Raw genomic sequence first — 13082 nt, forward strand, 5'->3', positions numbered from 1 at the left:
GGAATAAGTAGTGTGTAACTGTTCCTGCTCGTGTGTTTTGAGAATACAATTTTTGTAGCAATTGCACGCATGTCAAGTTTGATGGTGGTAATTTCTGGTGCTCTTGATCTGTGAATAGCTGTTCTTGCCATCTTGGTGAATAATAACTCGTGTAGTTCATGCCTCATCCCTCATCTGTCTGATTCCCTTTCCATTCAGAAATCGTAGTGTCTCTCCAGCCATACCCAACCCAGGACCCAAGGGTGCTTTTCAGGCCTTGTTACAGCTCAGGGCTGGATGTGGCAGCAGCACCAAATCCTCTGCAAAGGACTCAAAGATGGCCATGGCCAGCCTGAAGGTGTGGGTGCTAAAACCAGGTGGTGAAAGAGCAGCAAAAGCTGCAGTACTGCATGTCTGAGCTCACTGCATGTGGGCAGCAAGGCTGGGCCTCTGCAAGTGCAGCCTGAACTCCCAGCCTGACTTTGGACCAACCACTCAGCCTTCTGGTACCTTGGTGCTTTCTCCACACATTTCTTGTGATTTTCACAAGGCTTTGAAATCTTTTAGTCTTGTTTTGATCTGTACTACCAAACATGTGGTCATTGTTTGCTTACTTCCTTTTATTCAATGAGTATCTGTCAAACACACCTGGAAGTGTCCAAGGCCAGGTTGGACAGGGCTTGGAGCAGCCTGGGATGGTGGAAGGTGTCACTGCCCAAGGCAGGAGGTGGAATGAGATGAGCTTTAAGGTCCCTTCCAGCCCAAACCATTCTGGGATTCTGTCTTTGTCTTCTATGACAAGAAATACGCTCTCCCTTTTCAGAAATTCCTGTTCCTTGCTCCTGGCAAACATCCTCAGTTCCTCTTCTCAGTTTTTTTTTCCTGTTTCTTTGTATTACTGTCTGGTTACTGTAGGGTCATTATTTTGCCCAATAATATATTTTATAGACAAAGAACCCCTCACTTTAGTGGGGACGTCCTGTCTGGCCCCAAGAGCTAAATGCCACTTCTGAGCCCTGCTAACACTTTATTTTTATGTGCGAGAAGAAAAGCTCTGTTAAACTGGCTCGAGATCAGAGCTGCAGGGAAATGAATCCAGGGCCCTGTGCAGTGGTGAGTGGATGCTGAGCTGAGCTGTGTCTGTACAGGAGGGATCACATCAGCAGCTTCCTGAGCTCCAGCTGCTGCGGACAAAGGGCGCCTGAGCTGCAGCCATTCCTGCAGGCAGGAACTTTAAGATGGAGGAATTTTAAAGAATGTGAAGGACAACCTCTTAAAAAATTGTAGGTGGAGCTACTCTAGGTTTTCCTAAGCCTGAGATTTATTCTCCTGCTTTGAATTAGTTGCCGTTGTAGCGCTTATCTTTTGTGCTTTTTAGCACAACCACCGTGACCTTTGTGTGATTGCATAAATTGGCCCGAGCACGCTGGAACAGTTATTAGGAACCCCTTTCTTGTGTTGTTTCCTGAATTCCCACATTGTGGCGTGATGTGTGTATGGAAACTGCTGGCTTCCTCCGCTGGCAGCCGTTCAGATGTGTGCTGGAGCTCCTGAGCACCGGCCTGGGCGGGGAGCTGGGTGCAGGGAGGATACAGGGGGAGAGTGCTTTAAGGAAGAGAGTTTGGATTTCATGCAGCTTTGTTCTTTTGCAGCCCCGATAAGGCTGCTATCTCCACTTGTGTGGGTTGAACGCGAGCGGTGCTCCTGGAATAGGCAGCGGAGGTTAACACGCCTCGGGCAAGGCTCGCTGCTCCCCAGTGCCTGCATGGAGCAATGCTTGTGCTTTCCTGATGGCTCTGCCTCCTCTCTTGACTCCCATATTTTCTTTGAGCATGTGGGAGGGAGACAGGATGTGTGACTGAAGCACAGTTTATAACTCTTTCCCTCGCTCGAGCTGTGCTAATTCCCCTTACAACGCTGCCCCACAGCATCCAGCAAATGTTGCCTTCAGTAGCTGCTTCTCCACTGCCTGTTTTTTTTCCTTTGGCGTTTCAAACTGTAAGGTTATGGGATGTTAATGAGCTGTTTACATGTGTTTCTGCGTTTCTTCCATTAAAACATTCCAGTGAATGAATGTTGGTTATAAGGGGGGAAAAAAATAGATGTTTATAGATGCTGCATTTGGGATTTCTGTAATTCAACTTCCTGAATTTTTGGCCAAGTCTTTCTTTTCAATGTTAACATTTGGGAATGTTGGAAAGGGTTTATTTGCTCAGAGTGATTAAAAGGTAAATGGCTGAATCGTGCCATCTCTCCTCACATGAAAGCCAAATTTCACAATGCAGTTTTTGCACTTTCAGGGTTTTTTTTGGAAACTGGTGGCATCTTAGCCTCAAAACTTACCAAATTGGTGACTGCTTAGTGGGCTTCATATTTGCATGATCAGGCCTTTATGTATTAAATCAGCTGTGGACACACCATGACAGCTGCATTCAGTTTTCTGTTTTGCTTTTTTTTGAAATTCCAAGGAAATGAGCAGGAGCCAAGTGGAAGCTGTCACTGGGAGATTGTCCTCCTCTGGAGCTCAGGACAGGAATGGCCTTGCTGGGGAAGGGTTCCAGTGCTCCCTATGCAAAAGCTGGAGGAGGAGGTGGATTGTGAGAAAGGGTGGGTAGATTGTTTGTACACAAATAAGTCCTCACTGAAGGACCAGTTTGTTATCTCTGGGCCTTGTTTAGACTGGGGCTTTGCCCTGATTACAGGGATGGGGTGAGCAGAAGTTGGTGCTGCTTAGCCCATTTCAGAACAAGAGCTTTGCCTCTCTGGTGCAAAGACTGGTTCCTCTGCAGAGCTGACTGCCATTACTAATCCTCTATTAGATCTTCCAAAACAAGACTGCCTTAAGTATTCCTTTTTAGCAGCATTTTGGGATCCTTTTACAGGCTTTTGAATGGGGTCACATGCACAAAGGTGGTGAGTCCATGCTTTGCTGTAAAGGTTGTGGAATGTTTAAAGATAAACTGTTTTAGGAGTTGAAATTCCACACTCTGATTCCAGGCACTAAAGCCTTTAGTAAAAGCCACTTCTGAATGTGGCCACCATCTTTTATCATGTGATAAAATGCTGAAACACAGCAAAATCAGAGTTGTATGTGGGGAGAACTGAAGTGTCTCACCTTTCTACACTCATCATTATTTCCAGCTGTGGCAGAGTAGTAGAGGTCTGTGGGTATTTCCCATCAGGATAGCCTAATCTTTGGAAGATCATGTGATATACATTTTGGTTTTAAGTAGAATATTATATACAGGGATCTCCTTTAATACCCTGCCTATGTGCAGTCAGTCATGATCAGTTCTTGCCTTGCTTTCATTTATTTTCAGCATTTGGCCAGCAAAAAGGGGGGTGAATCCTGGGGTGGTGTACACTGCTATAAACCCATTTCAGTCCAGTGGCTGGGCAGGTTGGTTTGGTGGGGCTGACTCCTGTAGGTGCTTCCACAGCTGCCCAGGTGTGGCAGAGGGACCAAGTCTGTCCTGGGGGGCACTGGGCACAGCATCACCAGCCAGGCCAGGGAGGGGATTGTCCTGCTGTGCTGTGCTCTGCACCGGGCTGTTCTCACCTCCAATGTTTTGAGCCGTTTTGGGCACGAGAATATAAAAAAAGATATGAAGCTTTTAGAAGAGTGCACAAAGGAGGCCACGAGGATGGGAAAAGGTCTAGATGGAAACTCTTATGAGGAGTCGCTGAGATCACTTGGTGTGTTCAGCATGGAGGAGACCTGGTTGTGTCTTCAACATCCTCCCAGGGGCACTGGAGGGGCAGCTCCGATCTCCCTCTGTGAGCACGGACAGGAGCCCAGGGAGCGGCTGGAGCTGTGTCAGGGAGGCTCAGGCTGGGAATTCGGGAAAGGTTCTCTTGCCCCAGTGGGTGCTGTGGCACTGCCCAGGCTCCCCAGAGAGCTCCAGGAGCGTTTGGACGCCGCTCCGGGCACAGGACGGGGTGGTTGGGGTGCGTGTGCGGGGCCAGGTCCCGCAGCGCTGCTCCCCGCGCTCGGCTCGGGCCGCTCCGTGTGTCCGTGTGTCCTCACACAATAGCGGCAGCGGCGGCGGGCGGAGCGGAGCGGAGCGGGGGCGGTGCCGCGGGCGGGCGGGGCGGGCCCGGGGGCGGCGGCGCTTCCTGCCCGCCCCGGCCCAGCGCTCCCGCGGGCCGCCCGCGCCCTCAGCAGCGGAAGGAGGCGGAGGAGGGAGCCCAGCCGCCCGTGCCGCCCGCTCTGCCCGCTCCGTGCCGCCAGCCCGGCCCCGCTCCGCTCCGCCGCCGCGCACAGGTAACCGAGGAGCAGCGAACCCAGCGCAGCCCGGCCGGGCGCGATGCCGCGGGCCGCCCTTCGCTGCCGGGGCCGCGGGCGCTGCCACTGCCCCGGGCGGCGCTGCCACTGACAGCCCAGCTGCCACCGCCGGACGCGGACTTTCCCCTCTTTGTGTTTATTCTGCCGCTCTCGAGGTACCGCTATCCTCCTCCCAGCGACCGCGGGCAGGTCCTGGCTGACTCTGGGATTTTTTAACCCCCCTTCCAGCTCGATTGCCTGTTCTGAAAGTATATTTATTTTTAATAAAAAGTCGAGCCATAAATCCAGTTTGTATCACATTCCCCGTACTGTGGAGTCCGGTTTATTTCTGCGGTTAAAAAAAGTTTACTCCCCTCCTCCAGTTTTATTGACACTGAGGATGAAGAAGGATTTGCAAATGAAAGCGCCTTGAAATACAGCATCTTTTGGAGAGAGCTCTGCAGTTCTCCAGCCCGTTAAATCTCGAATTCCACCCTTTGCCCCTGCTGAATCCACTGTTCTGCCCTTTACTCTCTGGGGTAAAAAACCAAACAACAACAACAAAAACCCGAGGGGAAAAAGAATACCTTTGGCAGCAGGGAAGCTTTGTGTGACTGACCCAACGAGCTACAAGTGTCCAGTTTCTGAAAAGAAGAAAACCCTTTTGTCTTCAGCAGATCACTAGGTAAGAGATGTGCTCATGCTGCAAGGGACTCTGCATTCTTTCTCCAGCCTTAACCTGGGATTTAGACTGGCTCTCTTCTCTGTCAGCTTTTGTCCATCACTTCTCTCTCCTGTAAAGTTTGCTTTTCATCTTGCAAAAGAAAAAAAAGAACAAAATACGCTCATCCACCTATTTCACCAGTGGTAGTAAATTGCCAAAACGAATAGTGATGTACTTGTGTGTAATTGGATTGAGTAAAACTCGGTGGAAGTCGCTGAAGTGGGTTTGTGTCAGGCTGTGTTTGAAAGCAGCCGTTTCTTGTGGTGCTCTTTTCTTTGGAGAAAATAATTGCAGTCATTGTGCTTGTAATCCACGTGTTGAAATTGTCTTTGCTGGTCGTGCTGCACCGAGGAGCATCTCTGTGCATTTCTGTATCACACGTGCAAACAGGGCTGCCACGATCGGCTGATTTCTTGTTTCACACTGGAATTTGTTTTACATTAAGTGCTTTACTGCTGTGTCACAAGGTGCAAAAGTGTTGCACCCATAATTAGCACGCCTTAACAGATTATTGAACATGGTCAGGAGCATGCTTGGCACTGTGCACAGTGAATATGAGGGGATGTTTTCTTTGTTTTGAGATTTTTTCTTCCCGAAGTAAGACTGAAAACGCAGCAGGGACATGTGCACATAATAACTGGATGGAGGCCCAGTCTCTGTGCAGGGAAACATATTTTGCAGAATACTCCTTTCTGTAGGGGCCAAGTGCTGAGTGTGTCCCGGTTTACAAGTGATAATACCACAGTGAATGTCTCATTTTCCTTCTCCCCCAGCTCTGTACCCGCATTCCTCCTTCCTTCTTTGTTAGCAGGCATTTCTGCAAGGGAAGGACCTGTGGAATTTTGTGTGGCTGCTAGTGGGACTCCTTGTGTCAGGGAAGATTGTATTGTTCCCTGTGGGATCACACAGCATCCCCCAGCAGGAGGAACTGCCTGTTCACGTGGTGGAACCAGCCTTGACACTGAGCTCTTCCCCGCTGCGTGGGTTTTTCCTGTGGATGATACAGGAAATGCTACATGTTGGTCTGTCCTGCTCCCTGTTCCTCTTTCTTTTTTAAGGTTTGTTTTTTCCCTTCCTCTTCCCTGGAGGGATTTGTGTGGGAAGAGAAGGTGGGATAGGTGGGGCAGCAAGGCAGGGTGCTGTGAGCTGCTGGACCCTCAGACCTGGGGGTGCCTCGGTCTCTGCTGAGGTGCAGCAGCCACTGGGGCACCTTGAGGGGACTGCCCAGGATCCCTGCTGGGGCACAGGACAGGGCCTTGCTTTTGGCTGCTGTCTCACCTTTTCCTGCTTGACTGTTTCAGGGCACTGAGCCTTTGCTACCAGGTCAGGGTGGGAACACTGGAGCTGTGTTCTGGAGCTTTCCCTGCGCCCTCGTGCTGCTCCCCTGTGAGCATGGGCAGCATCACGTTGGGTTTTCAGGGCTGCTGTGAAAACACGAGCCCTACCATCAGGCCCATGACCCTGTTAAATCTCTGGGTCAGACTTTCACCAGGGTTACCTCAGTGATTGCTCCTCGAGGGAGCAGGGTCACGAGCTGAGCCGGGAAAAATGTGTGCTGTAGTTGAAGTTGCAGGTTCATCTGGGACACCTGGTCTCCCTCTCTTGTGCTTCCAGGACACTTATTTGCAACATAACCCCATCCTTCAAAGATTCCTACGAGCCAGAAAGACAAGAATGATTTATTTTTCTTGAGGAAAGGGTGGGATTTCCAGAAGGAGGGAATGGGGTGCCTGCTCATCCCACAAGTGCTTTGCCTTTTGGATTCTGGAGGTTTTTTGCAGGCAGTGCTGGCTGCCCTGGGGTGGGGGCTGGAGGCAGAAGGGAGCTGGGCAGAATGGCCATGTGGGATGTGATCTTGGAGCTTGCCATGACACTTGAATTTAAATTGTGCTGGCTGGTTCATGTGCTGCTAGCGTGGTTCATCATCCTGCCTGCTCCGGTGACACACAACATCAGATTGTGCCATGAACGTGGGACAAGCAAAGCACTCCCCTTTCCCAGAGCACACTTTGCACTAATGCTTTGTGGCAGAGCTTTGTGGCCACAGGGTTTTCATATGCCTGATACAAATGTATAAAAATTCTCTGTGGCCTCTAATACAGCTCAAAGGGCAGCTGATTTAGACGTGCCTGAGTGTTGAGGTCAGGAGATCACATTCCATAGGTTACTAGATGAAAGTGCTTCAAGAGGGTATAGCATAAATATTTGATTCATGCAGAAGGGATTGGTGCAAATCTTTTGTTCCTTCCCCAAAGATGTTCTGGGGGAAAAGCACTGTTAGGAGGGGAAAAAAACCAAACCCACCGAACAACAGAAAACTTGTAACTTCTTTGTGCTGGAGGAAGTTGGATGGAAACATAGTGTATTATTGCTGAATTCCACTGAAATTCTTCTCGTGGGATACACGGTCTTGGAGAACTCTGAAGGGAACTAATGTTTTTAAGTGTAAAATGACTCATAATGCATGGGCTCTTGAGGTTGGGTTTAACATTGTATGCAAACATTGCCAGCTGGTGGGGATCTTTTGGGATAAATAAGAACTGTATTTGCACAAGAAGGCTTGAATGATGCATTTCAGATGCATCCTGATTAGCATAAGCCATTCACTTTGCAAAAGAATAGCCAGAATCCCAGAAGTGGAGATAATTTAATAGTTCTCTTGTTCTCTTTAGTCTGTCTTGCATCAGCAGACTGACCAATCTTTTTGTTTATTTAGAAATAAGGTTGCATTGCTTTGCTGCCACATTTTGCTAGCCATGACAGTGAAATTGAGAATTTGCAACCCCCATGCTTCTCCCACTTCTAGGCCTTCCTTTTGTTTCCAGTTGAATGTAATGTGATTTATAATTTTTTTGGTGGTTATTTTGATAGAACAACTTGCACCATTTAATTCTTCCTAGGGCTCAGCACAATGATGCCTTGCTCCATGGCTGGGGCTCACTGTCACTGCAATGAGCAAGCAGCTCAAGGAGAATTTGAACTCATTACAGCTTAATTTTCTTAATGTGGAGTAAAATCTGAGCTTGGTTTAGATTGTTGTAGTAATGTATACACAGGAATAGGTCTTCAGTTTTAGAATTATCAACAGTCCAAGAATGTGTTAATGTATAAATACTTCTGGCAGTGAAAGAATTTGTCTGTTTATACCCCCCTTGTGGGGCAGAACTCCTTGTGCACTTTTTGTTTCATTCTTACTGGTGGCTTTTAAAGAGCTGCAGACCTCTGACCTGCAGGGAAGACAAAACCCAGTATAATACAGTTCTTACAAGTTCAGAGTATGCATTAAACTAAAACCTGGCTCCAAACACCTGTAAGTGATGAGATTCTCTGTTTGGTGCAGAATATGTTGTGAATTAAAAAGAAAATGATGACCTTGTTCTTGGCAAAAGATTCTTGGATTAATGGATGTTCCCACTTTGGGCTGAAGTGTAAATGCTTTCAGAATAAAGTAAGATGTCTGTTTTCCCCTGTCTGGCTGTTGTTGCACATTCCCACATTTTAAGGTATTTTCAGATGCTCACTTTTGAAGAAGTCCTCTCAAAGTGTTCCTAATCAAAGCAGCCTTATGGATTTTTTCCCCCTCCTTGCTATTGTGGAGGATATAGTGGGAGTGGAATGTCCTTGGTTGCCAATGTTTGCTGCTAGGTATCCCCCTTCCATGGAGACCAAGTGTTTATAGAAGTGTGAGAACAGCCATTCTTGGGGATTGGCAATAAGGCCCAGGCTCTCTTTCTCCTCTTCTGTCCACTGGAGTACAAGAGAGGACTTGGTTCCTCATAGAAGTGTTCCAAACTGCCTCTTGCTGGGCTTTTACACTTGCAGGAAGCACTGGAGGATTTGTCAAAGTGATTTAGTCCATTGTGTTGAATCTGGGCCACAACCCATTTCTCTAAGCTCATTCCTTTCAGGAATTCTTTGCTTTTTTTACTTTCTGATGAGTAGGTACTTTCTAGGTTAGGCTTCCACATACCTTGGTACCTGATTTTTTTCTCTGCACATGCCCCAAATGTGGCAGCAGCATCATATTGTAGACTTAAATCATTGTCTTTTATGAAAGAGCAGGCACCTACCTGCCCTGTGAGTCCAGTTTGGCTGCAGGAGTTGTTAAACCCTTTTATACAGGACAGAGTATATTCCCAAGCAGCTCTGGAATGCAGTGCTGGCCACTGAAGGAAGAACTTCATGCTGCAGCCTCCATGGCCATACCTTCAGCCTTTCCAAAAGCATTTGGTGCATGCTTTGGACAGATCTGATACTGGAACTGTGTCCATGTGAAAGGAATGGGCTGTATGGAGAACTCTAAGGTCAGCTAATATCCAAATCTTGCATGTTACCTGGCTCTCCAAGAGCAGCCTTGAAATGTCTTCAGCACAGGAAAAAGATCCAACAGCTTTGGGGAAAAATAGTGTGAAGTTGCTCCTAGGAGCAATAATTTTTTTAAACATGCTTTTTTAGTCTTTTCTTACTGCCTGCTATGCCTGTAAGTGAAAGGAGTTTTTCGTGGTTGATGGAATTTGTGTTTATATGGATGCTTGGATGTAATTTTTAAAGTAAGAGTAGATTTAAAACATACCTGTGTATAAATGGCCATTCAGGGCAAACCAGGCATTTGATGTCAGCAAGATCTCAATGCATGAGGAGTGAGTAGGAATAGAAAATGAAATATGAATTAAAAAAAAATAACCTTGAGAACAGAATTCCAACCCTCTCAAGGCTTTAAGATGCTGCCTTAGCAGAGTGGAGAGGTTTGTGTGAGAGCTCAGCCCGGGTGCATGAGGAACGTGTGTTGGAGTCTCCCTGGGATGGAGCTGTGGATCTCTGGCCCTTGGATGTGTCATCCTCATCCTGGGCAGCTCCCACAGGGCTTGGCTGGCCCTGGACGAGTGAGGGCTCCCTCCTGTTCCCAAGGGCTGAGTGTCTCCTCTGCTCCTGGCAGGCACTCTGCATTCCTGCTCCTGCAGAAGGGCTTCACAGATAAATGCTGCCATTCAGACTCGCCGCTTTTTTACTTTCTTGTCCTCTCTGAGAATGACTCTTGTCTAGTTTGGTTGTGTCTCAGCTTAAAATAACTTTTTTTTTTTTTTTAAATACTAAATATTTGAAATTCTTGGGGAGTTTGGAAAGGTCTTTGGTCATTTTCCTTGGTAACCACTGTTGGGCTAAGGCTCATCAGTACTGGTCACAGTACAGAACCAGACTTTGTGTGATTGACAAAAAAGTTCTCTGATCCAATAAAATTGGTTTTTAAAGGCTTATTTGTATTAGCAAAGCACTTAGAGTGTCCAATTGTAGACCAAGATGTTGTTGAACAGTTCTCTTATATGAATGTTTATGAATTAAGCCAGTTTAGGATTTTGTTTAATGAATTAATTAGCATTTGTAAGACCTTGTCTAAGAGTTGTGTCACGGTAATATTTGCTTAAAATGTTTTGTGTCTCTACAGAACTTGTTTTTTTGAAAGAATTACTTAATATATCAGGAATATTTACTGGAACCCTCAAGGAAAGTAATTCCACATTTCAGTGACTTTGTTCCCATCAGGGTTTGGTGGACTTTTCCTGCTGTTCTAATTTGGGTGGTTCTGTGTTCAGCTGAAACAAATTTGATTGCTTCATACTGGGGCTAGCCTGTCTTGCTGTGGGGCTTGGGAAAATATATTTTCCTTGTTTTCCCATTGTCTTTTTGAAAAGAAACAAAGCTGAAACCTCCTCGGTATTTTTGGAGAGCCAGAATTTAAAACCAGTGTGAGATGGCATCCCTGCCTGTGCTGGGGGGCTGGAATGAGATGGGTTTTAATGTTCCTTCCAACTCAAACCAGTCTGGGATCCTGGGGTAGCTGTGGAGGTGCACAAGGAGCTGGTAATCTGGAATTTTCTGGAGTCAGCACAGCTGAATGCTGATATTTGTGGTGGGTAAAAACAAATTTGGAACATTTTTGACTGTAAATGAGGAAGGTTGAAGAGACCAAGAGCCATTACATAGCCTGTTCCACCCTTCCTTTGGGTAAGATGAGGGATCTGTGGAGAGCAGGCACAAAAGAGCACTCCAAAGTTCCATGAGAAAGAGCAGCTTTTGCTCCTGTCGAGCTGGGATTGGGTGTGGAGCACTTGGATCTTCTTTAGAAGAGAAAAAGTTATGAAAAAAAGCTTAGCACTGCTGGGGGGAAGAGTGGATTTAGCATGTGCTGAAAGCCCAGTGGGTTTCTGATTTGGGGAGCAGGGCTGGCAATAGGAGCTGTGTGTGGGACGCTGCTGGCCCCATCCCCTGCTGCTGAGGGGGTTTGAGGGGAGCTTCCATGAGCAGTCCAAAAGGCTGGGATGGAGGTCAGGGCCCAGGGAGGTGCTGGGGCAGGCACACTGCAGGATGTGTTCCCTTGGGAGCCCAGGGCAGCAGCTTTTCCTGCCTGGAGAGGCCCTGGCACTGCATTCCTCAGGCAGGGGAGAGCTGAGGGCATTTCCTGCACAGGCCCTGCTGCCATTGACTGAGCTCTCAGGGGAGCAGGGAGGGTAAATCGCCTTGGATTTGTGCTCCAGGAGCTGTGTGCTACCTCTGCTTTCTGTGCACTCACTGAAGCTCATTTAGGCTCTGAATCTTTAACTATTTTCCTGCAGCTGCTGAGGATCCTCTGCAGAAGTATCTTCTCCGGTAGAAAACTCTCAGAGGGTCCCTCTGCCTTCTGCTTGCACAAGTCCTGGGGTGCCAACATCCCTGATCCATTTAGGCAGGATCTGTGCTTGCTGTTACTACAGAAAATCTTCCCAGCAGTGATGGAGTTTCTGTTAGCAAGGCAGAAGTTGTGCTGGTGTGGTTTACACGAGGTTTCCTAAGCAATACACCTAAACCCAATTATTTCCTACACTAACTGCATCTGTTTTAGAGTGGTTGCTGGAATACTCACATTGAAAGAAATCAATTCCCTGAGTGACATAGTTGTGGCAACAAAAAACATCAGTATAGGCCAAGGCTTAGCCAGTCACCACTGTGCTAAAATGAATGGAGTAATATCTTCCTCCCAGTGTGGTGGTGAGGCTCAATTAATCATCTTGTAGGTAATTAAAGGTTTTTTACAAGGTGCACATGAAAAGCCCAGGTGGTTATGATAAAAGAACAACACCAAAACCACTTTTATAACATCCTTGCTGTCTAAAGATGCAGTGGGCTGGATCTTCTGTAGGATTTTAGTTTTAATTCGTATTTTTACCCCATGGCATTCACTGAGATCTCTCAGTGGTGTTGGGCTGTCCCAGAACTGCACTGGGTTTGTGCCCTTCCTTGGGCCACAGCATCTCTGGCTGATAACTGGCAATTTATCTGTATTTTAGCTGTTTCTTTTTCTAAAGGAAACAAAAAGCAGACCTGAGACCAAAGGAGAGGGCATTCCTGCCTGCTTTCTGGATTCTGTGGCTAGTCCCTTTAAATTCTGTGAAACAGCATTCTGAAATAAGAAGAGCTCCTCCATATGGGGCTTAAAATAGTTGAAATTGTGGTATTGCTAGAAAAAGCCAGAAAATTCCATGCTAAAGTTAGGCCATAGTGGTTGTTTTCTTCTCTGCATCCTCCTCCACCTACGTTTTTTATTTGTGTCAACTTATGATATAAATTTTCAGGATGTCACAACTGATATTTGAGGAAAAACTACCTTAAGGTGGCACAAAAATGGATATATCTCTTTGAGGATCATATTTCCATTGTTTTCAGGACTGCTTAAGCTTTTAGCTTTGAATTTTGACTTTATTTTTAACCTAGATAGTGATTCCAATCTTTTTTTTTTTTTTTTTTTAATCTCAGCAGCAATTAAAAGAGTCTGATCCTATCTGTAGGGACAAATGATGCACTGTCAACATTTTGCTCCCTTCTGATAATGCACATGAAACCGGTTTGCGTGTTTGAAGATTACATTTTACTCTCACATGGTTTTCATTATCTGAGAGCCCCGAGGAGAGGCCTGGACTAAATCAGGGGAGGAATGGAGAAACCACACAATGCAATGAAACTGGTGCTGAGGCATAGCTGGGATGGTTGTGGGACAGGGGCTGCTGACGACAGAAGCAGGGCGCTGCCTGAGTGCCAGCAGCAGCCAGAAGTGGAGCGTTCTCAAAACACAAAACAAAGCTT

The 13082-nt window shown here is 46.9% G+C and overlaps 1 protein-coding gene across 3 annotated transcripts in view; it reads left to right on the top strand.

The window, feature by feature from the left end:
• The window catches only part of AMOT (angiomotin), a 57332-nt gene that overhangs the window by 6655 nt on the left and 37595 nt on the right, over positions 1-13082 (top strand). Inside the window, exons 1-2 of one of the 3 annotated variants that reach the window (XM_074551608.1) lie at positions 4071-4243; positions 4627-4928. The exons of 1 other annotated variant lie outside the window; for it this stretch is intronic. The gene's annotated coding sequence lies outside the window, so the exon portion shown is untranslated. Of the gene's footprint in view, positions 1-4069; positions 4929-13082 lie in introns of those variants that run through there. One more of the 3 variants, XM_074551610.1, reaches the window with a different exon arrangement.

This window comes from Zonotrichia albicollis, chromosome 14 (assembly GCF_047830755.1).
Source record: "Zonotrichia albicollis isolate bZonAlb1 chromosome 14, bZonAlb1.hap1, whole genome shotgun sequence".
Classification (NCBI taxonomy): Eukaryota; Metazoa; Chordata; class Aves; order Passeriformes; family Passerellidae; genus Zonotrichia; species Zonotrichia albicollis.